This window comes from Pinus tabuliformis, chromosome 1_2, assembly GCF_031772625.1.
Source record: "Pinus tabuliformis cultivar Carrire ecotype Pingquan chromosome 1_2, CPIR1, whole genome shotgun sequence".
NCBI lineage: Eukaryota > Viridiplantae > Streptophyta > Pinopsida > Pinales > Pinaceae > Pinus > Pinus tabuliformis.
Window position 1 is genome coordinate 222876071 of NC_142298.1, and position 27921 is coordinate 222903991.

A 27921-nucleotide genomic window follows, 5' to 3' on the forward strand; every position below is an offset into this window, starting at 1 on the left:
TAGGGTGCGGTCCTCTCCCAAAGCTATGAAAAACAAAAAATAACCCTGGATCTACAAACTCTACCCAATTTTACACACAACAAGCCAAAAACAGAAACAAAAACACAATTTCTCAGGTCAAAGTAAAAACAAGGAAAACAATCAAGCTCCCCAGCGGAGTTGCCATTTTGTCACACGGAATAAGTCGATCTTGCGGGCAAGATAGACCTTCCTAGAATCTAAAGAAGACCTAATGACAAGCAAACCAACCAGACACTATCTTTCTCTAAATATGCTTTGATTAACAATGGAAAACAAGTGTTTTTAGGGCCTACCTTAGGTCCAATGCAAGCTTGTGGATGCCCTCGCTCCTTTGATCCAAATGAGCTCCTTTGTTGCGAATCTGCAAACACAAACAAGGCAAACAAATTAAATAGCACCTGAAAAGACAATTGCATAAAACATATTTAACATGAAAGTCAAGGAGTCCATGAAACAAATAACATGAGATACTTGTTGAGAAAAATTAGTTTGATTGTATTAATTCAAAAGAAGAAGAACTTTACAACCTTTGCCTTGACGCTGTACAAGCTCCTCCCAGGGTCCAGCAAGAAGTCTCATCTACTTTGACAAGTTTCACTCACTCCCCAATGAAGCCAAAAAGGTATGTGATCTCTCCTCTTAAGCTCAACTAGGAAGTCTTGATTTCACCAGCATTTACCCTAAAAAATATTCAGCTTCTAACCTCCTCGGCAACCAGCCCAATGCCTGTATTTATAGTGCAATGGAGGGAGGTTACTAGGTCCTCCTTCAAAGGGATAAAGCCCTCCTTCAAAGGGATAGCTCCTCTCATCAAGGGATTAGCTCCTTCTCTTTTGGGATGCATGAACCACCTCAGAGCGAACAATCCATGTCGAAATTCCTTCTAGAAACCTCTAGAATTAACGCAAAGTGAGTTTTCCAAGAAAAAACTTGTGCCTTTTGACTTTCACAGGGGTCCGCACCTACACCGTTAGGGACAGAGCAGGCAGGTCCGCAATTTTTGTACACAGAGGGTGCGGGACCGCAGCTGACCGTGAGAGAAAGTGCGAAACCAGAGTTACATTGATTTTTAATGTCTTTCTCTCATTTTCAAAGCTTAACTTGAAGAGTTGAGGTCTGAGACTTGCTTAGGAGGACATTACAAGTGATGATAGACCCATACTGACTACAAATAATCATGGTGACGATATTTTTGTGTAACAGCTTCGTTAGCCAAAGTGGCATCACGACGGGTTTCATCCAATTGGATTAGTTCCAAGAAATGAGCCTCCTCTTCTGAAGTTCCGGGGAGAAGGTCGACTGCGAGTTTGAGGGACAAGATTTCACACTGAACTAGTAAGATTGCTTCTAGGCCATACACCAGTTGGAAGGGTGTAAACCTAGTTGCATTCCTTACCGATGTTGGTATGCCCACAAGGCCGAGTACAGGATCAAGTGCCAACTCCTTTTGTGGACTCCAATCATCCTTTGTAGCATCTGCTTCAAGACCTTGTTGATTTCTTCAACTTGTTCGTTAGCCAGCAGGTAATATGGAGTAGAGCTGTTGTGGGACAACCCTAATTTGGCAGCCAATTCAACCATCATGTGATTGCGAAAATACGATCCATGATCTGTGACTATAGCCTGTGGAATGCCGAATCTGGCGACTACATGATTGAAAAAGAAAAGGGCAGCTGTTTCACCAGTGTTATCTAATGTAGGCATCGCCTCGACCCATTTGGTAAAATAGTCTACCGTGACTATGATATACCCATGCCCCCCGGTCGAGGTGGGGTTACATGTCATGAAATCAATGCCCTATTTGGTGAATGACCCAACCGCAACTATTGGCTGCAGAGGTGCGGGTGGTCCTCTGGTTTTGCTATCGAAGATTTGACATGCATGGTAATTTCTGACTGCAGTTATGCAATCTTTGAACATTGTTGTCTAGAAGTATCCTGCTCGTAAAAATTTTTGCGCCGTAGCATAACCAGATTGATGCCCCCCACATGCGCCTGAATGGCAATCATTCAGGACTTTTTTGGCCTCCGAATGGATGAGGCACCTCCTCAGAACTGTATCGACACCACGACGGTAAAGCGTATCACCGATGATCATGTAGTCTTTTGATTGGTATCGAATACATTTTTGTTCCGAGCGGGAGGTATTAGGCCTATATCTTTGGGTTTGGAGATAGATGATTATATCTCCATACCACGGATTGCTTGAAGATATCAGAAACAAAGCTTCATCCATGATGGTTTCTTCGTATGTTTCATCGTTGGACAATGATGGGAGATCGCATAGTAATTCTGCAAATACCAGGGATTTCTTCGATTTGGATTTTACAAATTCCAGATCAAACTCTTGAAGAATTGCTATCCATTTTGAATATTTTCCCCCCAGCAACTGTCGCGACAATATATAAGTCATGGGGTTGCAATCTGACAAAATGGTAGTTTTTCGAAAGAGGATATAATGTCGAAATCTCTATATTGCTTGAACAGATACGAGAGCGAACTTTTCAACATAGGAATACTTGCTTTCTATATCATTTAAGTTCCTACTTAAATAATATATAGGATGCTCAATTCCGTTGTCTTCTTGAACTAAAACCATTGCGATGGTTGTATCCACTGCAGCCAGATATAGGTTAAAGTCTTTTTGATAATCAGGAGCGTACATTAATGATGCTTTCATTAGGGATTCTTTTAAAGCATCAAAGGAAGCTTGCGCGACCTAATCCTAGACGAAGGGTACTTCCTTTTTCAATAGACATGTATAACCTTTAGCAAGTTTGGTGTAATTTGGAATGAACCTCCTCAGAAAGTTTACTTTCCCTTGGATTTTCTGAATCTGAATCAAATTTGAAGGTGGAGGAAAATTTATGATTGCCTGAACCTTACATGGGTCGAGACAAATCCCGTCCTTTGAGACTACAAAGCCAAGTAAACGACCAGAACTGACACAGAACACACATTTGTGTGGGTTGAGTTGTATCTTGTAGTTTCGGCAACGTAGAAATATCGCTCTCAAATGCTGCGGATGATCAGTCCGCTTTCGGGAATGATTTGGAAGGTCGTCGAGATATGGTTGAACGATGTTTTTGATGTCATGGAAGGCATAATTCATTGCCCTCTGAAATTTTTCCCCTGTGTTCTTTAAACCAAAGGGTAGTTTGCGATATGATAATGTGCCCCATGGACAAATAAATGCAATCTTTGACTGGTCCTGTGGGCGGATATTTATTTGATTATACCCGGAGAATCCATCCATGAATGAAAAGATTTCACATTTGGCGCATTCATCAATTATTTGGTCAATAAAGGGTGTAGGATAGTTGTCTTTTAGACAAGCTTGATTTACATCCCTATAATCGATGCACACTCTAATCGTTCCTTGTTTTTTCATTAGAGGAACAATGTCCGATACCCAATTGGTTAGAGGAACTGGGTAAATGAAACCAGCATGGAGAAGCTTTTCAACTTCTGCCTTGATGGCAGCAGCTTTCTTGGGGTGCACCTTGCCGCAGCTGTTGTCGTACTGGTTTTACTTCTAGATACATCTTGATTTTGTGTTCAACTATATTCGAGTCAATGCCTGGTATTTCATCATATGACCAAGAAAAGACATCTCTGAATTCGCGAAAAAGAGTGTTATATATTTCCAGTTCTAAAGGAGAACAACATTTGCCAACATAAATATTCTCTACAACTTCCATTTTGGTCGAGATATTTATGGCGATAGTCTCTTCAATATTGGACAAGTTTCACTCGGAATCCACCGTGTTTACAGTATCAGATAGGAAATCAAAAACTGATGGATGATCAAGGTCATCAGGAGTATCTTCTTGACAATCCAGAAGATGGGAACGATAGTGGTAATCTTCCCATGGCGCCCCTTCAGTTATCATTGACTGAACAATTCCTTCATCAGTGTGACGCACTTGCGACCAAGGATCTGAAGGGGTGCCATATTCCTTAGACCTATCTATCCAAACGCTTGATGAGCGTTGATTCGGGTCTACCTCCCATGCCAAAAACATTGATTGCTACAATATTTCTATTGGGCTTGGAGGAAATACCTGCGGATGATCCATGTTAATATCATTTTCTGAGATCTTTTGAATCGAAGATATCATATTGCAGGTTCCTACTGTCGCCACTTCCACGAGATTGATTGGAGGCGGGAGGGCAAAAGTCCCCATTAATATAGGGTCTTTTAGTATGCCTACTCTGATATTTTGAAGCTTATGAGGGCTCCCATGGATCATCGGAATGCTTCTCGTAACTTGGGAACTATTGGGGAGAAATGTTTGTTGGTTGATGATTATAATTCCTCCTTGAAAAGGAAATGCAATCTTCCTAAAGTAGGTCGACACAACCGCAGCCATAGCATATATCCATGGTCTTCCCAGTAGGATGTTGTAATTGAGGTTTCTGTCGATTACTTTGACATCTATTTCTATTGTTTTCCCCCCTAGTTCAACTTGCAAGTTACTTAGAATACCGTATGGGGTATACGTTCGTCCGTCAAATGATTTTAATGTTGTTGAAGATTGCGACAAGGTTGGAGATCCTAAAGTTTTCCAGCAACTCATCGACATAATACATGTAGATGCCCCCTCATCAATAATTGTTCGATGAACAGTTTTGTTGAGGGCTTTCACTTGGATGAGGAAAGCTAGTTGAGCTGGTAACTGAGGATCGTATCCTTTATGATCAAAGGAGACAAGATTAGAATCCTTTGGGTCTATCCCACCTATAGCTAATAATAAAGCCTGCTTTTGGGATGGGCAATTTTGCAGTACCTCAAGTGTCGACATAGCGGATGGCGATTGGGCCATATCTTCCACTACATTATAATGTTCTGCTACTCGGGCACGATGATTAAATGTCGACTTGTGTACTACTCCCTTTGGCGGTTTTATTGTTAGTTTTGGAATGATGGGCGGTGCAACTTCTGTTGAAGTTGTTGTCGAACTACTAGGTTGATCTTTATCCTTGTTGTTCGACAGCTGTGGATTCCCGTAATCTTTGTTCCTTGTCAATATCAAAGCATCATTTTGTTGTTTTGAAATCGACAACATCAGTACTTAGGACGGGTAAGCATTTTCACTAGTAACCCAATTTGTTCCTGGATTTGGAAACGGATCAGTCAATACCGCTGAGGCTTTTGAATTCTTGAAGAATCTTTTAAGCGCAGCTTTATGTGGACAATGTTTTGTCCAATGATCCTCATCACATATTAAGCATGGATTTTTTGGTTTCCTATCTCCAGGAGGGTTTCCAGAAGAATTTTCAAGTGATGATTCCTCCTGTTTCTTCTTCTTCCCTTTGTTTTTCTTCTTGCCTCCTGGTTGCTTGGTTTCTTTGCCTTTATCAGTCGAGACGGCATTTACTTTTGAGGTGAGAAGTTCTTCTTTTGAATTTTGACTGGAAATCTTATGGGCCTTTTTAGATGTAGCCTTTGTCGATTTCGTGTCTTTCATACCAATCACGCCATTTGCCACATGAGAGTCATTGTTTGATTTAGGAGGAGGAGGGACAGAAAATTCAGGTCTGGGAGCATCAGGGATTTTATCGTAGAGCGTGCCAGACTGAGTATAAATCAAGTCTAAATATTGAGCATGAGAAATAACTTGCTCTTCAATGACGACTCCTCCTTTTGCTACATCTTCTGTAATGGAAGGTAATAATGACTTAATAAACCATTTAGCTAAAAGCTGATCAGGAACATACGTTTTTACCATTCTACGACGACATCGCCACTCATGAATATGATCGGATATGTGAGTGGCCGTTGTTTGTTTGAAATTCATAAGAAGTTTTGTTCTCGTTTCGTACCTTATGGGTAACTGAAAATGGGTTTAAAAGGTTGTGGCTAGGATACTGAAGTTATCAAACGAAGCTCTGGGTAACTCGATATATCATTTTGCTGTCGGACCAGTTAACGTCCTCTGGAAAAGGTGAAGTCTAATCGAATCATCGTTTAGGGTGTTTGATGAACAACAATGTAAACTTTGAAACGGGAACTATAAACTCAAAATGGGAACTCTGGCCAAAAAACCCCAAAAAACATCAAAAACAGTGCTCAAAACGAAAAGTGTGTATACTGGAACGATGTTTTTATTTTTTAGGCGTCAATTTTGAACATGTTTTAAAATTGGCAGTGACTACAAGATTTACTATGAAATTTTCGTGCAAAATATAGCTTCAAAATGAAACTGATGACACTGGAACAATGATTTTTTTTTAGGGTCAATTTTCAGTATTTAAAAAAAATGCTAATAAAACCAAATTTCTATGTGTCAAACAAAGTTGTTTATGCGGGAAAAAACACACTAATGTTTTTGGTAGAATATCATTTTTCTTTCCTGAGTATAAATTTAACATGTTTTCAACCATAACATGCTAGATACAAAAAAAATTGAAATTTTTTCAACTATAAAATAAAAAAAACCATGACATTATGAACAAATTACATCACTAAATGCATTCAAAAGTCATTATTTGTATATTGAATAAAACATATTTTATATCTCTATTTAATATTGCATTGTAGATATTTTAAACAATAAAATTTATCATAACTAAGACATATAATCCAACAACATAAAAATGCCTCATAACTTCTCATTTAACACCATATGGAAAACATTAATTTTATTTGAAGATACGATGCATACATCAGTTATATAAACTGTCTTAAACAACTATTCAAAATCACTCATGTTTTCTGGTACACCATCAGAATTCACATCTTCAGATGAGTGACTGGATGCTGACGAAGATGTTCCATATTCTTCTCTTTCATCAACTAGTGCCCCATCTGAGTCCACATGCATGCCCAACATTTCAGGTTTCAAAATTCTTCTAGATCTACGACTGGTTTCAGGTGACTCCCATGTCAACACTGTTCCTTCTGGTAACAACCTTTTCAGAATCTCTATCGTCTTGAAGCGAAGAGTTCCTCTCTTTGTTAAATTGAAGTCATAAACAAGTATGTCTACATCCTCCAATTTTAATATGTCTGTGCGGCGGTGATTTACATTTGTACCCTTTCTTTTTCTTTTTCCGCCATTTTTTTTGTCAACTACCATCTCTGGCTTATACACACCATTGAATGGGTGTGTATTTGTGGCATACCAATGTACTTCAACACTTGTAACATCCTCATTTTCTGTAAAGACCTTTATAACTTTAGCAACCCAAAATGGATAGCCATTGGGATCTCCATCTGCTAGCACTGCAATCATGCAACCCTCCTTAATATCCTGTACTGAACCCCTATAAAGGTCTTCCATGGCTTCACGTGGTGCACGAGATCTTCTGGAACCAATATACATCTCTCTTTCCTCTGCCTGTGAAGAATTAATAATACCTTGAGATTGTTGCTGTTAAACAATGTTTACTTCCTCATGTTCATTCGACACATTATGTGGCCAAATAAATGGATTTTTCAACGGTGTATCTTCATTTATTGTTGTCGAAATGATATCACTTTGATTATTGAAAAACGACTCCCACCAAACTGAATCACCAATGTCAAAGTACTCATATGTATATCTAATACATTTTTTAATTTCTTCCAGGCAATCAGAATAATTTATAGCCCTGTTCTGTCTACGTGCATTCTGAACTTCACCAACTGATTGTAATAACAATATTTTTGATGCAAATATTGGATGATCTGGAATGAACTTCAAAAATTGCAATCCTGATGACGGTGCCCATTCTGTAGTAGTTGAATACTTCTTGCCCCATATTAGTGTTTTCCCATCAATTTTTTTGATACGAAATTGATGTTGGAAGCTAATGTCATTAAGTTGTTCAATGCATCTCCCCTCACCATATGATCCCAGAATAAACCTTCGCATGTCAATAGTTTCTTCCAACACATCAAAAGTAGGTTGTGGCATGTATGATTTCTTAATACATTCAATTAGTGATGGCAAGCTACCAACTTCCTTCCTCCTCAATGTGACTGAAAAACGGCTGAACATCTGATCAATATGGTCATGAGTGTGCCCAACAAGAAGGAAACCAACCTTTACCTTCTGAAAAATTCCCAATTCAACAAGCATGTTTAGATATCCAAAAACAACCTGATTTTTGTTTTCATGGCAAGTGTTGTCCAATTGTAGATACAAAACTTCAGGAAGATTACCAGACCAATGAGAAATCACATCATGAATTATAGTTATGGTCAGATTTGCATCATTGTGAATATTTGGAGCTGTGAAGTACACCCTTGGCAACATTTTCCCATTGAAGACCATACAACCGACCAAGTGAAATTGAATAAAGTTTTCCTCCTGTAAATTTTTGGGTGTGCGAACAAAATGTGGTAAAAGTGTTTTCTTCTGGTCCATACCATCAATTATCAAACCCAAATATTTATTCGGATTATCATATCACTTTTTTCGATGCTTGTACAACTTCTTCCTTTCGTTTGTTTGTTGTTCGCGATGCTCCTGAAGTTGTTTGACAATTAAATCTACACAACATAAAAGAGATTCATTAAGAAATATGTTTTCATAGTTGATGACTATACAATTTTAAAAGTTAAAGTTATAAACGCTTACCTCTTTCTGAGCCTTCACTTTTGTCCCTTTTTTATTAAGAGAAGCAGATGTACTGCAAATCCCCATCCTTGTCTTCTTAGGAATACGGACATTGTTGAATTCTTTCTTCCATACCTTCACAAAATATTGATATGTAATAAACTGGCCATGTCCCTCAGCACCTTCTGCATATTCTTTGTATAAGTTGTAGATTTCTCGTCTTGAAAAATTATCTGGAATATGTATTGTCTCTCCATTTGGCATACACTCTCCATGCTTTGAAAAGAAATCTTTCATCCATGACATTGCAGTATTTGATAATGGACCAAACCGTCTTTTATGACGTACTTCTGAATAAAATGTGGGATCCTTTTCCAAATTTTCTTGAATTCTCGAGAGACGAAAATTCCCAATCGAATGAAACATTTTGAAACCTTTTCTACAGATAAAAAAAGTCCCAATATGATAATCATAACCTGACAATGTAGATTGCATGCACCCAACTAAATATGAATTTTGCATGCTTTTATTCATTGACAAATATATCTTCCTGCTTTCTAATGCAAATTTGAAATCCATATGTTTCAAGCAATCTTTTTGGCAACATTCACTTGAAATGAGAGCACTGATAGAACTTCTTCTCGTCAGATATTCTGCTCTACCCCTTGTATAACTAGAACAACTTGCATTGATACGAAAAGGTTTGCTCCTACTCCTTGATACAATGTTTCTTGGGAACATCTCCATCATTTGATCATCATTTGTATAAGGCTTTTCATCATCATTAAGAGGAATGTTATCCACACTATGATCATCCTTTCTTTTCAAATATTGACTTGGAGGATATTCTTCATCTTCTGCTTCTTCAGTGCTATTGTCGTAGTCCTTAGAATTCGGAATGAATGGAAAATCTGACTCGATGTTTAATGGATATTCTTCCTCATATGCATTGCCAGTGCTACTCTCATAGTCCATAGAATTAGGACTACGTTGAAAATGTGACTTACTTATTGAAGATGCTACATCCCGTCCTTTGTCACTGCTACCTTTATACTCATTAGAATTAGGACTAAGTGCATCATCTTGTCCTTCATCACTGTTGCTCTCATAGTCTGCAGAATTAGGACTAAGAGGACACAGTGACACTCTATTATTTTGAAATTCATCATCACGCTCTTCATAACTATTGCTCTCATAGTCCGCAGAATTAGGACTAAGTGGACACTATGGTACTCCAATCTTTTGAATTTCATCATCCCACTCTTCATCACTGCTGCTCTCATAGTCCTTAGAATTTGGACTAACTGGACACCGTGACACTCCATGCTTTTGAAAATCAACATCATGCTTTTCGTCACTACTGCTCTCATAGTCCTTAGAATTAGGACTAAGTGGACACTTTGACACTCCATACTTTTGAAAATCAACATCATGCTTTTCATCACTGCTGCTCTCATAGTCTTCAGAATTAGGACTAAGTGGACACCGTGACACTCCATTCTTTTGAAATTTGCCATCATGTGCTTCAAAACTGCTGCTCTCATAGTCCTCAGAATTAGGACTAAGTGGACACCGTGACACTCCCTTCTTTTGAACTTCACCATTATGCTTTTCAAAACTGCTGCTCTCATAGTCCTCGGAATTAGGACTAAGTGGACACCGTGACACTCCCTTCTTTTGAACTTCACCATTATGCTCTTCAAAACTGTTGCTCTCATAGTCCTCGGAATTAGGACTAAGTGGACACCGTGACACTCCCTTCTTTTGAACTTCACCATTATGCTCTTCAAAACTGCTGCTCTCATAGTCCTCGGAATTAGGACTAAGTGGACACCGTGACACTCCATTCTTTTGAACTTCACCATCATGCTCGTCAAAACTGCTGCTCTCATAGTCCTCAGAATTAGGACTAAGTGGACACCGTGACCCTCCATTCTTTTGAACTTCACCATCATGCTCTTCAAAACTGCTGCTCTCATAGTCCTCAGAATTAGGACTAAGTGGACATCGTGACACTCTATTCTTTTGAACTTCACCATCATGCTCTTCATCACTACGGCTTTCATAGTCCTTAGAAGTAGGACTAAGTGGAATCTGTGACTCTTTATTTATTTGAAATTCTCCATCCCCTCTTTCATCAGTGCTGCTCTCATAGTCCTTAGAATCAGGACTAAGTGGAAGAAGTGACTTTCTATTCATAGTGGAAGAATTCCCACTATGTTCATCAATATGAATAGAGTCGTTACGCGATGCAGAAGTTGATGGTGAATAAATCGAAACTTCACTATCAGAACAATCCATCCCTTTCAAATAGAAGATGTTGAATGATACAAATGGAGAGTCTCCTAAAGATATTATATAGCTTAAAGAATGGAATTTTCCCTCAAAAAATTTTCCCTCCAAAAAATTTCGTGAAAATATTTCCCTCCAAAAAGTTTCGCGAAAATATTTCCCTCCAAAAAATCTGTTAAATTTATTTACCTTTATTACTTTGTTCTACATTTATTGGAAAATGTAAACTAAATTTTTTTATGAAATCATAATTAAAATTGTACACTACAACTTCTACAATTATTATAATAGTTAAACCATATAATATTCGCTTTCCAATACTACAATATTCACTTTAAAATATTTTGAAACAAATTATCCCACATTCAACATGTTGTAAAACAAATCAATAGTATTCACTTTATAATATTGTAAAACAAATGATCCCATATTAACTGTACAGTAAAACATCCTTGTAACTTCACTTACATATTAAAATTTCATTATCACTACTACTAACATCACATCCAAGTTTTCTGAAAATCGTTGAAAGAGGTTGTGAATTTGTGGAGCAACTAAATCGCTATCAACAACATAATCAACGAAGAATTCTTGCAATTAAAAGGTAAGTTAAATTTTTTTCTTGAAAACTTTCATATTAAATTAGTTTCATGAAAAATCGTGAACATGGTGGGCCCGGTCAACCTCATTTTCTTAACACCAGTGGGTGATCCATAACCCCCCTCGCCCGCCCGCCCGCCCGCCCGCCGGCCCCTCCAGGCGCCTTAACAGCGGCCCCCCTCACCCGCCTGCCCGGCCCGGGCCCCCTCACCCGCCCGGCCCACACACACCGTCCCCCCTCACCCGCCTGCCTCGCTCGGCCCGGCAGCCCTAACTCGCCAGCCCCACCCCTCCGGTCGAACCACCCACGCCCCCCTCACCCGCTCGCCCGGCCCGGGCGCCCTCACCCGCCCGCCCAACCCCTCCCGGCGCCCTCACCCGGGCACCTCACCCCTTCGGGTGGGCCACCCACCCCCGGGCGCCCTCACCCGCACGCCCCACCCACACCCGGCTGCCCTCAGCCGCCCGCCCGCACGGTACGGGCGCCCTGCCCCGCCCGCGAGCGCCCTCACCCACCCCCCCGCCCGCGGGCGCCCTGACCCACCCGCCCCCTCCCGCCCCAACCCGCCCGCCCGCCACACACGCCCGCGGGCGCCCTCACCCGCCCCCCCGCTCGCCCCACCCGCGGGCGCCCTCACCCGGCCCCCCGCCCGCCTGCCACACCCTCCCGTGGGCGCCCTCACCCGCCCCCCCGCCCGCGGGCACCCTGACCCACCCGACCCCGCCGGCACGCCACACCCGCCCGCCGGCGCCCTCACCCGCCCCCCCGCCCGCCCCACCCGCGGGCGCCCTCACCCGGCCGCCCGCCCTGACCCGCCCACCCGCCACACCCGCCCGCGGGCGCCCTCACCCACCCCCTGCTCGCCCCACCCGCGGGCGCCCTCACCCGGCCCCCCACCCACCCCGACCCACCCGCCACACCCACCCGCGGGCGCCCTCACCCGCCGCCCCGCCCGCCCCACCCGCGGGCGCCCTCACCCCCCCCCCCCCGCCCGCCCGCGGGCGCCCTCACCCACCGCCCCGCCCGCCCCACCCGCGGGCGCCCTTACCCGGCCCCCCGCCCGCCCCGACCCGCCCCCCCGCCACACCCACCCGCGGGCGCCCTCACCCGCCCCCCCGCCCGGCCCACCCGCGGGCGCCATCACCCGGCCCCCCGCCCGCCCCACCCGCGGGCGCCAACACCCGCCCGCCCCACCCACCCACGGATGCCCTCACCCGCCCGCCCGACCCACACCCCGACGCCCTCAACCGCCCGCCCAACCACCCCCGGGTGCCCTCACCCGCACACCCGCCCGACGTCCGCCCACCTCACCCACCCTCTGCCCTCGGCCTCACCCGCACTGCGCCCGCCCGCCTCACCCGCCCTCCGCCCGCCCGCCTCACCCTCCCTCGGCCTCACCGCCCTCCGCCCGCTCGCCTCACCCGCCCTCCGCCCTCGTGCAGGAGCCACCCGGGCAGCCCGCGCACTCGCCCGGCAGGCAGGGCGATTCCCGGAATCGCCCTGCCTGTCGAGCGAGGGCGAGGGCGGCCCGGGTGGCGCCTGCACGAGGTGGGGCGCCCTCGGGCAGGCGCCACCCGGGCCGCCCGTGCCCTCGCCCGGTAGGCAGGGCGATTCCCGGAATCGCCCTGCCTGCCGGGAGAGGGCGCGGGCGGCCCGGGTGGCGCCTGCACGAGAGCGCGCCACCCGGGCCACCCGCGCCCCCGCCCGGCAGGCAGGGCGATTCCCGGAATCGCCCTGCCTGCCGGGCGAGGACGCGGGCGGCCCGGGTGGCGCCTGCACGAGGTGGGGCGTCCTCGTGCAGGCGCCGCCCGGGCTGCCCGCGCCCTCGCCCGGCAGGCAGGGCGATTCCAGGAATTGCCCTGCCTGCCGGGCGATTCCTAGAATCGCCCTGCCTGCCGGGCGAGGGCGCGGGCGGCCCGGGTGGTGCCTGCATGAGGGGGGGCGCCCTCGTGCAGGCGCCACCCGGGCCGCCCGCGCCCTCGCCCAGCAGGCAGGGCGACCCTGCCTGCCGGGCGATGGCGCGGGCGGCCCGGGTGGCGCCTGCATGAGGGCCGGCCCCCATCGTGCAGGCGCCACCCGGGCCGCCCGCGCCCTCGCCCGGCAGGCAGGGCGATTCCGAGAATCGCCCTGCCTGCCGGGCGAGGGCGCGGGTGGCCTGGGTGGCGCCTGCACGAGGGGCGCCACCCGGGCCACCCGTGCCCTCGCCCGGCAGGCAGGGCGATTCTCGGAATCCCCTGCCTGCCGGGCGAGGGCGCGGGCGGCGCTGGTAGCACCTGCACGAGGTGGGGCGCCCTCGTGCAGGTGCCACCCGGGTCGCCCGCGCCCTCGCCCGACAGGCAGGGCGATTCTCAGAATCGTCCTGCCTGTCGGGCGAGGGCGCGGGCGGCCCGGGTGGCGCCTGCACGAGGGGGGGCGCCCTCGTGCAGGCGCCACCCTGGCCGCCCGCGCCCTCGCCCGGCAGGCAGGGCGATTCCGAGAATCGCCCTGCGTGCCGGGCGAGGGCGCGGGAAGCCCGGGTGGCGCCTGCACGAGGTTGGGCGCCCTCGTGCAGGCGCCACCTGGGCCGCCCGCACCCTCGCCTGGCAGGCAGGGCGATTCCCGGAATCGCCCTGCCTGCCGGGCGAGGGCGCGCGTGGCCCGCGTGGCGCCTGCACGAGGGGGGAGGGTGCAGGCGCCACCCGGGCTGCCCGCGCCCTCGCCCGGCAGGTAGGGCGATTCCGGGAATCGCCCTGCCTGCCGGGCGAGGGCGTGGGCGACCCGGGTGCTGCGTGCACGAGGGCGCCCCCCTTCGTGCAGGCGCCATCCGGGCCGTCCGCACCCTCGCCCGGGAGGCAGGGCGATTTCGGGAATCGCCCTGCCTGCCAAGCGAGGGCGCGGGCGGCCCGGGTGGCGCCTGCACGAGGGGGGGCGCCCTCGTGCACGCGGCACCTGGGCCGCCCGCGCCCTCGCCCGGGAGGCAGGGCGATTTTGGGAATCGCCCTGCCTCCCGGGCGAGGGCGCAGGCGGCCCGGGTGGCGCCTGCACGAGGGGGGGCGCCCTCGTGCAGGCGCCACCCGGGTCGCCCGCGCCCTCGCCCGGTAGGCAGGGTCGCCCTGCCTGCCGGGCGAGGGCGCGGGCGGCCCGGGTGGCGCCTGCAGGAGGTTGGGCGCCCTCGTGCAGGCGCCACCCGGGCCGCTCGCGCCCTCGCCCGTCGTGCAGGGTCGCCCTGCCTGCCGGGCGAGGGTGCGGGTGGCCCGGGTGGCGCCTGCACGAGGGGGGGTGCCCTCGTGCAGGCGCGACCCGGGCTGCCCGCGCCCTCGCCCGGCAGGCAGGGCGACCCTGCCTGCCGGGCGAGGGCGCGGGCGGCCCGGGTGGCGCCTGCACGAGGGTTGGGCACCCTCGTGCAGGCGCCACCCGGGCCGCCCGCGCCCTCGCCTGGCAGGCAGGGCGACCCTCCCTGCCGGGCGAGGGTGCGGGCGACCCGGGTGGCGCCTGCACGAGGGTTGGGCGCCCTCATGCAGGCGCCACCCGGGCCGCCCGCGCCCTCGCCCGGCAGGCAGGGTCGCCCTGCCTGCCGGGCGAGGGCGCGGGAGGCCCGGGTGTCGCCTGCACGAGGTTGGGCGCCCTCGTGCAGGCGCCACCCGGGCCGCCCGCGCCCTCGCCTGGCAGGCAGGAGCGGTCGGGTGAGGGGGTGCGAGGTGTGCGGGTGAAGGGGTGCGGGGTGAGGGGGTGCGGTAGGGAGCCCGGGCGGAGGGGGGTTCTGGTGAGGCAGGCGGGTGGGTGAGGGTGCCGTGCGGGGGGGCGGGCGAGGGCGCCGGGAGGGGTTGAGCGGTTGGGTGAGGGGTGCATGTTGGTGTGCGGGGTGGGCGGGTTGGGGGAGAGGTAGGGAGCCCGGGCGGAGGGGGGTTCGGTTGAGGCGGGTGGTTGGGTGAGGGCACCGGGCGGACGGGCGGGCGAGGGCACCCGAAGGGGTGAGGGCGCCAGGAGGGTTGGAGCGGGCGGGTGAGGTGGTGCGGGGTGGGCTGGTGTGGGAAGAGGTAGGGAGCCCGGGCGGAGGGGGGTTCGGGTGACGCGGGCGGGTGGGTGAGGTTTTCGGGCGGGGGGCGATTGCTGATTAAAATTTATGATAAGTTTTCGTTGTTATTTTAAGTCAATATGTTTTTATTATTTACTGATTTATGTGTTTCTATTTTTCAGGAAAATGGCATCAAAGGGAATTTCAGTGAATCTTTCTGGACCAAAGACTCATAAAGGTGCATCTAAAAGAAACATTGGTGATCGAACTCCACCTGAGCTCATGGCTACAAATCTATCAAGTGCCTCAAGTGATAAGAAGATGATTTCAGACTGGAAGAATTCGAAAGAGGTGAAATTTCCATCAAGAATGTGGTATGTGAAAGAAAGAGAAAGCGCAAATGTGAATATATATCTATATATCAATATACCGAATGATAGTGGAATTTTTGAGCTGATGGGAAGAGTCGTAGATATGTGTTCGGTAACGAACACTGAAGTTGTTTACGTACTTACAAAAGCTCCCAAGTCACATGAAAGGGTTAAATACCAACTATCATATTCATTGTATGACACGAGCGAGGTATCTACAAAGTTGTGTAGTCAAATCGTAAATGAGATGACAGATAACATCGTAAGTATTATTATTTATATTTGTATTTTGCGTCTTTTAAAGTGTCTCACTATATTTTTTAACTTTGTTTTTTATTGACATATGATATTTTGTTTCGCAGAATTTCGTTGAAAGTTGTTCAATTAGGTTGGGAGGCATTCATTTCATTGAGAATGATGTCATGAAAGTTGTCAGCAGTTTTTACTCAGTGTCAGAAGAAAATATGGAAAAAAGGCAAAATGAAGTAATTGATAATGCTACAAAACTACATCCAAAGAATCAGAAAAAAAGGTCTCTGGTGGATAAATCTAGCAAGGGTAAACAAGTTACTTTTGAGAACGATGAAGTTGAAATTGACGATGAAACATATGTTGTCATTACTGAAGATGACATTGGAACTGAGAAGAGCCATAAAAATCCAAAAGTAACAATGCCCAAGAATAACTTTGGTGGGAATGTTATGACCAAGAAAAGTAGAGTTGATGATTTTGAAGCAGTCATTACCAGCAGTCAAGAACCTAGTGAAACTTCAAAAGAAAGCAGAGAAATCATTACACCAGGAGCTGATTTAGAAGATGGCATTATCAAAACAAAACAAAATGTCATTCGAGAGAATTTGACAAAGAGAAACTTAATTGATGGTGGTCGCACATTTCAGTTTAATGTCAGGCAAACCTATAAAGCAAGTGAAGGACAATGTCAATATCAAGTTAGAAAGCCACATCATCTGCATGTTCACAACTTGAAGACATTGATGAGGTACAATCCATATGCTCATGTGGTTAGTTATGTGCTTCTTGTTGATCCACTTCAAGTTCCCAACAAAGAAGCATTTGATAAGTCAAAATGTTTTGAATACAATTATTATGTGCTTGGGGGGAACCATTCTGTAGAAGCTCAAAGACAATTGATGGAGGAATATCCTAATAACCCACGTTTTGAAACAATGAAATGTATCATTTACGTTGGTTTATCTGATACAGAAGCAAAGTTAGTGGCATGGGATCATAATTCAGATAATGAATATAGGATGTCTATGACTTTCATCCAAAGGGTTAGATTTATTCATAGTGAATTTGAAGAAAAATGTGGTGGGGATAGGACAAAAGTTCCTGCAGAGTTTCGAAAGGAATGTTGTATGGAAATAGGATATCAAATTGAAGAGAAAACCAATTCAAAAGGTGGAAAGGGCAACAAACATAGTGATTTATTCAGAGGTGTTGATAACATTTTCCAATTGGCATTTAGAAGTGGAGATGTTTGGAGGTTGATTGATGAGATTTTGGCATGTGGGAAGACATTGCCATTAAAAACCAGAAGGTCAAAAAGTCTAAGTCATTCATATGTGGCAACAGTAAATTAGCTCCTGAAATGAAGCATCTTCCAGACGATATGACTATCACACCTTGGAGGGCGATGCAAGGAGTGAAAGATGAGAAAATTGTCAAAACAATATTATCTCGTGTGAGGTCAGGGGAATTATCATTGGAGGAAATGTCTGAAGAATTTCAAAAGTAAGTTTCTTGAAATATTCTTATTTATTTCTAGATTATAATTATATTTTAAATAAAACATGTTGTTCTTGGTAGTATTTGTTATACATATCATTATATTAACTTTTTGTTACTTTATCTATGCAGTCACAAAGTTTACATGAAAATTCAAGAACAAATGGTTAGATTGTTGAATGAAGATAGTTGGGATGATGTCGTACGCAACTATCCAGATTCAAGTTCTACATCAACATTAAAATCTTTTTATCTTGCATTTAAAAAGGTATCTTGATTTATACATTCATTTTTATTCACCTGTGTACTATTTTTAATTTATAACTTACACATATATTTGTTTATTTTATAAAAGATGAGGAAGGATGATAATAGAGTGCCAGATAGTTTCAAAACCTTTATCGAAAAGATAAAGATCGAAAGACTGAGGAAGAAACGTATTAAGGATATTCAACTTGATCCAACTCTTAATCATTTCATTTGGAATGGGCTAGACACTATTCAATATCAAGTAATACAAGGCGACTGTGAAGACATTTCTAAACTCATACCTAAAAGGGATTATGCCCTAGTCATTGCAGATATTCCCCATGGTTTCAATATTCCAAACATTGACTATGATAGTGACCCTTATACTTATCAAGCTTTTAGTAAAGTGGTTGCGGGATTTGTAGAAGTCACGTCATCACCATTATGGAGATTTGTGACATTTCATTCAGACACACAATTGGCAATGATATTGTCAAGCTTCAAGGGGAAAACAAATTCAAGGATGCAGCTTACATGGTAAGACGTTTAAAATGTATATTTGATTAATGTTGAAAAATGTATTTATGTACAAGTTAATTTAACTTTTACTATTTCGTGTTACAGGGAAAAGCCAAATCTTCTTCACAATGAAGATCAACAATTTATAAATGATTGTGAGTTCATTCATATTGATAGTTGGGCAAAAGATGATAGCCATATGTCTATGATTTTTAATCGGGTAGACAGAAAGAGTCATAGCCAAATACTGAGTTATGATGCTGTTGTGAGAAAACTAACATATGAAGACAAAGAAGCAAAAGGAGAGATAGTTAACATTTATCAAAAACCACAGTTATTGATTAACTATCTTATAGACATTTGTTCAAATGAAGGAGATTGGGTTTTGGATTTATTTTCTGGCTCAGGTAAGTTTTATTATATGGAATTGAATTTCAATATGTTATTTTTTTAATTAATATGTCATTGTACTAATTTAGTTCATTATTTCTTTTGTGCTTGAAAATTAGGTACAACACTAGCATGTTGCCTTCAAAAAGGAAGAAATTGCATTGCAATTGAAAAAGATCCAGTACAGTGCAATTTCATTCAGCAAAGAATTAATGCTCTTCAATTTCTTCCAGATGCAATGCAAGAAATTGGGTTGAAGAAAGGGGACTTTACTGAATCACGTGTGGCAAAAAAGGCAAAGGAACCCCAACCACCATTACATGGAATGTTTGGAAAGACATACATTGGGAGTTTCGCAGACATCAAAGACCCATTAGAAGAGGAAAATGAGCAAAATGAAACAGAAAATATTGTGGAAGAGGACAATGATGAAACTCTAGAGGACGAAGAGTTTGGATTACGTGACATTGTTGATTAAATTTAAGTTATGCTTGTAAATCAAGCTTTGCAATGTTTTGACTTTGACATTTTATGAGAAGAATAAACACTCAATTATGGTTGTTATACGTTCAATATTGGTAATATGTGATTTTTGCATTGATTTTTAAGTTAATCATTATTTTTTGAAAAAAAAAACGATTTTTATTATTTTTTTGACATGAAATTCATAGAGAAAGCTATTATTTAACCATTTTTAGTTAAAATTATCGTATAAAAATTGTGATTTTGACATGTTAATTCTAACAAAAAATTATCAAAACGTGTAGTTTTTTAGTTATATTTATGTTAAAAATGGTTATTTTTATGTCCATTGTTAAAAAATATTGTTTTTTAGAAACAATTATTTCATGTCGATTGAAAAATTAATTAAGGATGTATAAATATGTCGAATATCGAAAAGTCTAAATATCGACCTTCTAATTTAAAAATGCAAAACAGTAAAAACCTCACGAATTTTTTTTTTATAATTATAATAAAAAACAAGAAAATGTGAAGAAAACGATCACTTCAAAAATTATCAAATTTACTAAATAATTATTTACATTTTATACATTAAAAAATTTAAAGCCAAAAAACAGGGCTTTTAAAAAAGGAGTGTGATGCAGAATACTCACTTTTTAAAATCAGCATGAAAATCACTACCATTCTAAAACGTGATGTACATAAAAAAAACTAAAGTGCCAAAAACTATGCTCTAGAAAAAACATGTGCGTTCTGCATCACCCATTTTCAAAATCAGGTCACTTTTTAGCTATCTCTACGAAACGGGTAACAGTATCAGTTCCCGTTTCAAAGTTTACATTGTTGAACACCAAAGATGAAAATTCATCACATGATTCGATGGGTCTTCACCCAGATTTCCATTAAATTTAGGAATATCTGACGGAAGTTTATGCGGAATCGCTGGCCACCAAGGGGCGTAAGCAATTGGATCGTTCGTTAACCGATTTAGATCTGGCAACTCTAAAGTCGCCACGAAGGGTAACTTTTGATTCAGGTTTGGCGAAGCATACCCAGGATAGGATGGAATGGCCTGAGCAGTTAGTCTTTGCATACCAGCATAATGCATTTGATGCTGGTAGCTTTGGTAAGGTTGTTGGGCATAACCATTGTAAAATGGTTGATTTTGACCATTTTGAATATACAGCTGCCCACTATTTGCAAATATTTGTTGCTCAGATCCTTGGTATACTTGTTGGAATTGCGGTTGTTGGTATTGCACAAGCCATGGTTGGGAAGCCATGTGCTGTTGTCCAATACTGACTGTTTGACCAAGATGAGGGGTAATTGTACCTGTTTGGGCTTGTGTCATTCCACTAGTTGGCGATTGTGGTTGAGTCGCAGGGATAAGAGGCTGTTGCATTACAACCTGAGAAACCTGAGGTTGGCATACAATGGGTAGCGCTTGTACTTGCGACACTGTCACAATAGCTAGCGTAGGTGGTATATTTGACATAGGTGAACATGGTTGCACTGAATATACAACTCTTGGTTGTTGAGGTAGTATTGGCACCCAACCGCTAGATGTAATTCCAGCATAACCTAAATTTTTTTGTGAACTCTCGTATGGTTGTCCTCCTGGAGGAGACAATGAAAGGGTATACTACCCCCCATACGGCGGTAATCCGGTACTTAAAGGAATTGTTTGCCCTTGAGGACTGGACTGCCCAAATTGACACCCTGAAGGATCAATTTGCTGAGACTCAACATAAGAGTTCCCGGATACTATTCCGGATGAACAAACAGGAACAGACCATACTGTTGAGATAGCCCCTGGGTGAGCCCCTTCTATCGATTGAGAGCTAGCTGGGACAGATGGTATGCCAGCGAACATTGTCAGAAGCAGGAAGTTCTGTCGTCGCTGTGTCAGATGACACAGTCCTAGATGTCGACGGTTGTTCAGATATTTCTAGTCTATCTAAAAGATTGCCTAGCAATTCTATAGGAGCTTCCGATGACGGTAGACTAATTTCTGATGAAGAAGGATATAGAGTGATCCCGACTCCAAATCGCGATGGAGTACTAGATGGAGGATCCTCCACAATCTCTTCTATAGCAATCAGACCAGGTGGAAGAGGTAGACCATCTAGTCCGTAAAATATTTCTGGTGCCGAAGAAGGTATAGAATCTGCAGCGATAGATGCTTGGGGAATAACACTTTTCGAATCAGCTGTAGATGGAGCTAGTTCAGTAATACGAGTGTTTACCCTCACACTAGGATCAGTGCTACTGTCCTTTGGTGGCTGTTGAACTTCTTTTGTAACGGTAGGGATACCAGAAATGTTTCGAGTAACCGGAGTCTCCGATGGTGTCAGAACACTTGTTCTAACTTTACCAAGGGATTTGGAACCAGTTAAACAAGTTCACTTTGTCCGTAAAGATTTCGACTCTGGAGACAAAGACGGTTGACTTGTAAGCCTCCGCGAACGACAGGGTTTCAATTGACTTTCTTCCACGATTGCGGATTACTCGATCAACTAAAAATCAAGGGGAAGTATGTTTCCGAATTAGATGAATTTTAGACGCTTTGACACAACTTTCTTTTTCAATTTTTAAGAGTCGAGAAAAAACAAAAGATGACTCTAGTCACCTTCGATTTTTAATGAGCCTGAAGTGACAAGTGCTCAGATGGACCTTTTCCGTTAAGGAGTCTGAAAAGGAATGAAAGGGACTGCTCTGGAAATCTAGACAGAGAGATTACCAAACCAATCGCAAAACTGTAGAATACTTTTTACGGTACGGCAGTCAATCTTCCCGAATGTTGTGTTCAGTACATTGCAATCGATAGAGCGGAAAACACGGCTTCCTATAGATAAAGCATAAAGCCTATTGTGGTCTCCCAATATATACTCAATGGTACGTGGGAGCACAAGTCTGTACTAGCACTTGTCATCTCAAAGTGGAGGAATAACCCAACCAGCAGTGAAAACAACAGCTACCAGGCTTTACGATGCCAGAATACGTCTCTAGCCTAGACTTCTAAACGTTGTGCATTAGGTTCCAAAGCGTTTTTGGATTCATTAAATTTATTTTATAGTTGATCTTGCTTAAGAAATTTGCCTTTCAGGTTCACCGCGTGATGTAGATGTACAATTCCTAAAATGCAATCTAAGATGACAAACAATCATTTAATTTTCTTTCTGCAATGAAAATCCTAGCTACTAAGGAAAGAGAGATGATTTTCTTTCAACAAAGAGTAGAGAGAACACACTATATGCACTGTCCTAAATCAAACCAACAAACAGTCTTAATGAAAATGCACATGCATGTATTTGTTTTCAGCCTTCTTAATGTGTGAATGATAAAAAGAAAGCTAAGCACAAATCTGAACTATTTTTCAAAGCGACATTACTAACAGGTTTCTTTTCAAGACAAAATGAGGACAATGACGACACTTTGTTATTTGGAATTGAAAACTTGCTTTCGACACTTGAAAAACTATTAATTCAAACCAAATACAAGAGTAACAGTGTAATCAACTATCAAGAATAATCAAATTCTCTTCTATGACTGAAAACGACACTTGTGATACTTTCAAATCAAGAAACGACAGTACAATTACGCTACTGCTTTGTAAAGGAGAACTGAAAATGACTCAAAATACATAAAAACATTTACAATTATTTTCACAATGGAGGTGGAATAACAACAAGGAAGGGAGTTTCAACAGAGGTGTACTGATTACAGGCAACAAAATTCTTGAATAGAGCTGAAAAGAGTGAACACAGAAACCAAAATTTAGGAACAAGGTCTTGTCTAATCAGCGCACCTGTAACACAGTGAAACTGAAATGCAACGCACCTACTACACTCGGGAAGTGCGATGTATTTGGAGTTCACAGAACATGCGCTGGACCAGGGATGAGACTTTGACTAGGTTCTGGGTCACAGTTTGCAGTTCAGTTCAGGGATTTAGGCCGAGCAAGTGGTAATAAGTAAATCAATCACAGGGGTAGATCTAAGGAGGTTACTAGAGCCAACACAAGGGCAATTAGAGAGCTTGTAAATCAATTGTTTAATTCATAAAAAAAACCCGGAGATAGACTGAAGTAGCATTGATCTACTTTGCACTTGCACAGCAAATGCAGTTCGAAGGCTAGCTGGCTTGACTTCAGGCTCCATCTGTAAGTTTATAAAGTAAAAAAATGTAGATAAACAAGCAATCTATTCGCTCCCCAACGAAGTTGCCATTTTGTTATTGGGAAAACTAGTGTCTATACAGAGCTGTTAGTCCCACTAAAGCTAGTATCTAGCTTAGAAACAAACAAACTAAAAACTACTTTCGTTTTCCTTTATGAGAAATAGATGAGAGGGGAATAAGGAGACCAACCTCTGTCTTGCGCTTGGTTCCTTGCTCGATTCCTCTCCCTTCTGATAGATCTTTGCTACTCACTTCCTTCTCTACCCAACTTAACAGAGCACTTGTAGAATCAAAGCAGCATAATATTATCCAAGAACATAGATCTATTATCATAAACAATATAGGACCAAATGTATATTGACCACACAAATGCATAAAACGTCAATCATACAAGAATGTGGAGGAAAACTTGAATAGCTTTATTGATAATCAAGAAAGAGCAAAGAGGATTACAACCAATTGTTCTGACCCAGAATCATCCTCTCAAAAAGTAAGCCCTTCTTCACCTCATGAAAAGCTTAGATCACCCAATACTATGATATTGCACCAAGAAACCAGCAACACTTCCTTACAAGATACAAAATTCCAGCCTCTAGATCTCTCGGATAAGGGATCCATATATAGATTTTTTCAAGGGGGGTGAGTCAACTTTTGAGATTTGATTAGTGTCCTCTCTTTGATAGTTCTTGAATCCACTTGGATATTGATGATCTCTTACTCATTCCTGGGAGAATGCAGAGAGGCAAGTGTCACAGGAGAAGTTTCTAAAAGATTCTTTGCTTCTCCACCTGGCATATTGACCCTGCCATTTTTCCACTCTGCCCATCGCACCCCATAGAAGGGCTTTTCAACATGCATCACACCTACTGCGTGTACTTAGGTGGGATGCAATGCACTTTGACCATGGAGCAGGTGAAATGGTCCAGTTTTGACTAGTTCTGAGTAGTTTTTCATGGAGAACTTCTGGGAGAAGATGTAATCAGTTAACCTTGTACTTTTAGGGGTAGGAACAACACTTTTAGGGACTTAAGAGCCCTTGGTTTATGGACATTTATGATTGGGTTTGCAGTGCCCAAAAATGTCTATAACAAGGCTGTTGGTTTATCAACTCACCATTAGTTTTGCAGACGCAGGAAGGTTGGATCGATGCCATTGCCGTCACAGAGAATATATCCCTTAATCTCCCCCTTGCTGAAAGTTCCCAAACAACTTCTAATTAAAAATGTTGTCAGAAAACAATTAACACTAGTAAAATTCCTTTAAAGAAACTTTTCCAAACAATACTGCAAAAATAAATGAAAAATTACCTCTATTGTATAATCAGAAAATTCTTACCAAATCAAATCGCCTCCTCGACAAAGGCGCCAAAATGTTGGGTGTAGGAATTACACTTAAGCAAACTCCTCAACACTTAAATTTTCAACTCGGGGAATCCGTAAACTTAGAGACAAAGCACAGGTAATGCCAGAGATGGTATGAACCCTTCTAATATAAATCCCTACTTTCTCTAAAGGAAATATTGCAGAATCAAATTAAAAAGTGAAAAAGGAAATTTGAGCCATCAAAATAATCTAAGACTGGAACAACGAAGATTGCATTTGCAAGAGGGAATTAAAGATAAATTGAAGTCACTCTAGCTAATTATTGTTTAACTACTGTGTGTGTGTTTTTCTTTAGCAAAGACACTTAGCAGTCTCATCAGATGGGCCCTTAAACCTGCTCCTTTAGATATTTCCTTCTTGCACTAATCTGTCCTATACTATCGCAGTCTACTTGCACTAGTGTAGGAATAGAAATTTATGCATAAGGTATAAATAGTGACTTTACTAAAGGCTTTTTCTTCCTTTGTCAAGTGTGATTTAAAATTAAATCACACTTGACAATGTAAGCACAAATTATAGGAAAACGGGAAATTAGGTAAACATTCTGGGTTGGCTGAGCCCTAGCCAACCAGCACGTTTCCCCTTTAAATAAAATCATTGCCTAGTACTTTAATCAATTCATCAACTAAAATACAGAAACATGATTTGTGAAACATGAGGTGAAGCTCCCTCTTATTGACTCACTGAGGCAATTACATACGTTAATACATCATCCAACCTAGATTCGAACGATAACAAAATACAATAACCTATTGCCACCTCTCTGGTCGTGTCTCTGTTCTATCAAAAAAACTTCCTTTAGTCCTATTTACATTCTACATTATATACATCTTTGGCCAAAGGCAAAAACAGAGCATTCAACCGATTACATAACCAAACACAAAATTTATCTTTTTGGCCTTCAAAATTAGACAGGTAGAAAAACTAGTCATAGCCAATCTCCAGCTTTCGTTCTGCACAGATTCGATCTCAACTACCTTTGGATCGATCTTGGTGTCGTGGTTGAAGCTACTCAAAACGAGGTGATTTGATCTTGGCTACCTTTGGATTGATCTTTCTGTCATGGTTGAAGCTACTCAAAACAAGGCGATGATCAAGGAGGTTAGGATTTGCTGCAAGGATTTGTTGTGCTGGCAACGGTGCAAGATCCAATACTGCACTAGGATCAGCAATCACGGTACGTACTCTAACTACCAAATAAACATTTGAGATATCGATAAGTTACAAAGAGTAATTAAAAGTAAGTAATCATGTAATAAATGATTAATTAATGCTAAGTTAAATTAAAAGTATGAAAAATAAAGTTTATACGAAATATGTCATTATTCTTGGACTGGTGCAAGATAAGGGTGTATAAAAGAGGTTAAACAATAGTAAATGGTTATGATTTAGGAAGGGGAGAATGGAAAAGAGAGAGAAAATTATGGGGATAATAGATACAAGGGTGATGATAATAATGGTTGTTCTCAATGTATTGTTCTAGAAAATCAGTGGGTTTAGCCTACTCCAAAGGATTGAGTTATTGATCTTTTGAGAGGTAATGAATATAGTAGAGGATATGATTCTTCCTTATCACTGAATTTTAGAGAAAAATGAAATTGAAATTTGCAATAATGTCCGCTAATGTTGAACATAGATAAAAGGGACTAGAGATTACAACCAACAATAAATGGCTAAACCAAAATAGTTGGGTACAAATTACCTAATACCCCTCCTAAATAAGAGATGAAATGAAATGACAAATGAGTACAAGAGAAGCAGGAAATGAAAAGGCATATGCTTAGCCACACAAATAGGTCAACACAAGAAGAAAATTCCTATACAATGAAAAATGAGCCAGTAAAAGAATGTATCCTATACAAAAATGCATCTACCAAAGGTGGGGGTGAGGGATTTACCCATGCTTATTATCCAAATCAATAGTGCAGATGTCAATACCAAGTGCCTTTTGAATAATGTCTTTTGTATAGTGGCTTGGAATGATGGGGCTTTAGAGGGTAATATTGGTTGGCATTAACCTGCTTCTTATAGTATTTAGTGATGAAGAAGAGGCAATGCGACTTCAAACATCCAAGGCCAAAGGACTTCTATTAGAGGGGAAGAAACTAGTAAGGCATCTCTGAGTAGGTGTTTTGCATAAAACGCACCCTTGGGCAACTTTCCTAGAAGCCCTTGATCTAGAACAACATGGAGATTGAGTGGTGTGGCTAAGGGAACAATGTTGGATGGTTCTTTTTTTGATCTATTGTTGGACAATAGTCTATGGATATCTCCTCCCATGTTAGGGATTTATCCTAGTCTATAGAAAATATATCTTAATTCTTGTGTTTTATTTTTTACCTCAGTTTATTGCATCTTACACTTGACATTAAACCATTTCATGTCTAGCTCTTTCAAATACTCTGCTTAGCACAAGTGCCACCACAATAGGAATAAACTATAGACAAGTTTCAGATGACTTGCCACCATAGAGAGAAGTAGTTAGTCTTTTGAAGACCAACAATATTAGTAGAATAAAACTATACACTATGAATGGGATAATCCTACAAGAATTTGCAAACGCTGGTATGGAATTGATTGTTGGAGTGGGAAATTAAATTGTAAGCAACATGATAGAGCCAAAATCAGCCACTGAATGGGTTAATAAAACATTCAAGCTTACTTAATAGCCACAAATATCACATGTATAATAGTGGGGAACAAGGTTTCCTTAGAAAATGATACACAATAAATGGAAAATCAGGTTCCAACAATGATCCTTGAGCTAAATGGGGTAGCTACCACAGAAAAGACAAATCATGGGTTTTTCCACAAGCAGGCAGTACCTCTTTCCAGGCAAGTTTATGTTATGCCTCCACTAGTGCAACAATATCTTCAATCAATGGCATGAAATCATCTTTTTGAGTGGCACGCACCCTTCAAAGAGTAGTGTCTGCTACAAATTGTGTAGCCAATGCATCTTTCTTCTCACCAGTTATTTTCTTTATCTCAAGGTTCTGCAGTAGCAAGCATCATGTATGGTAATCACAATTTACATTTTAAAATGTCTCTTCAAAACCTGGAATGACAACTAAAGAAATACTGATATAATATTTCGATTTGGGAAATGTGCCCTATTTTCAAGAAGGATCTCGTTAGTCTTTAGTTTTTCATCCAATTTCCTCAGC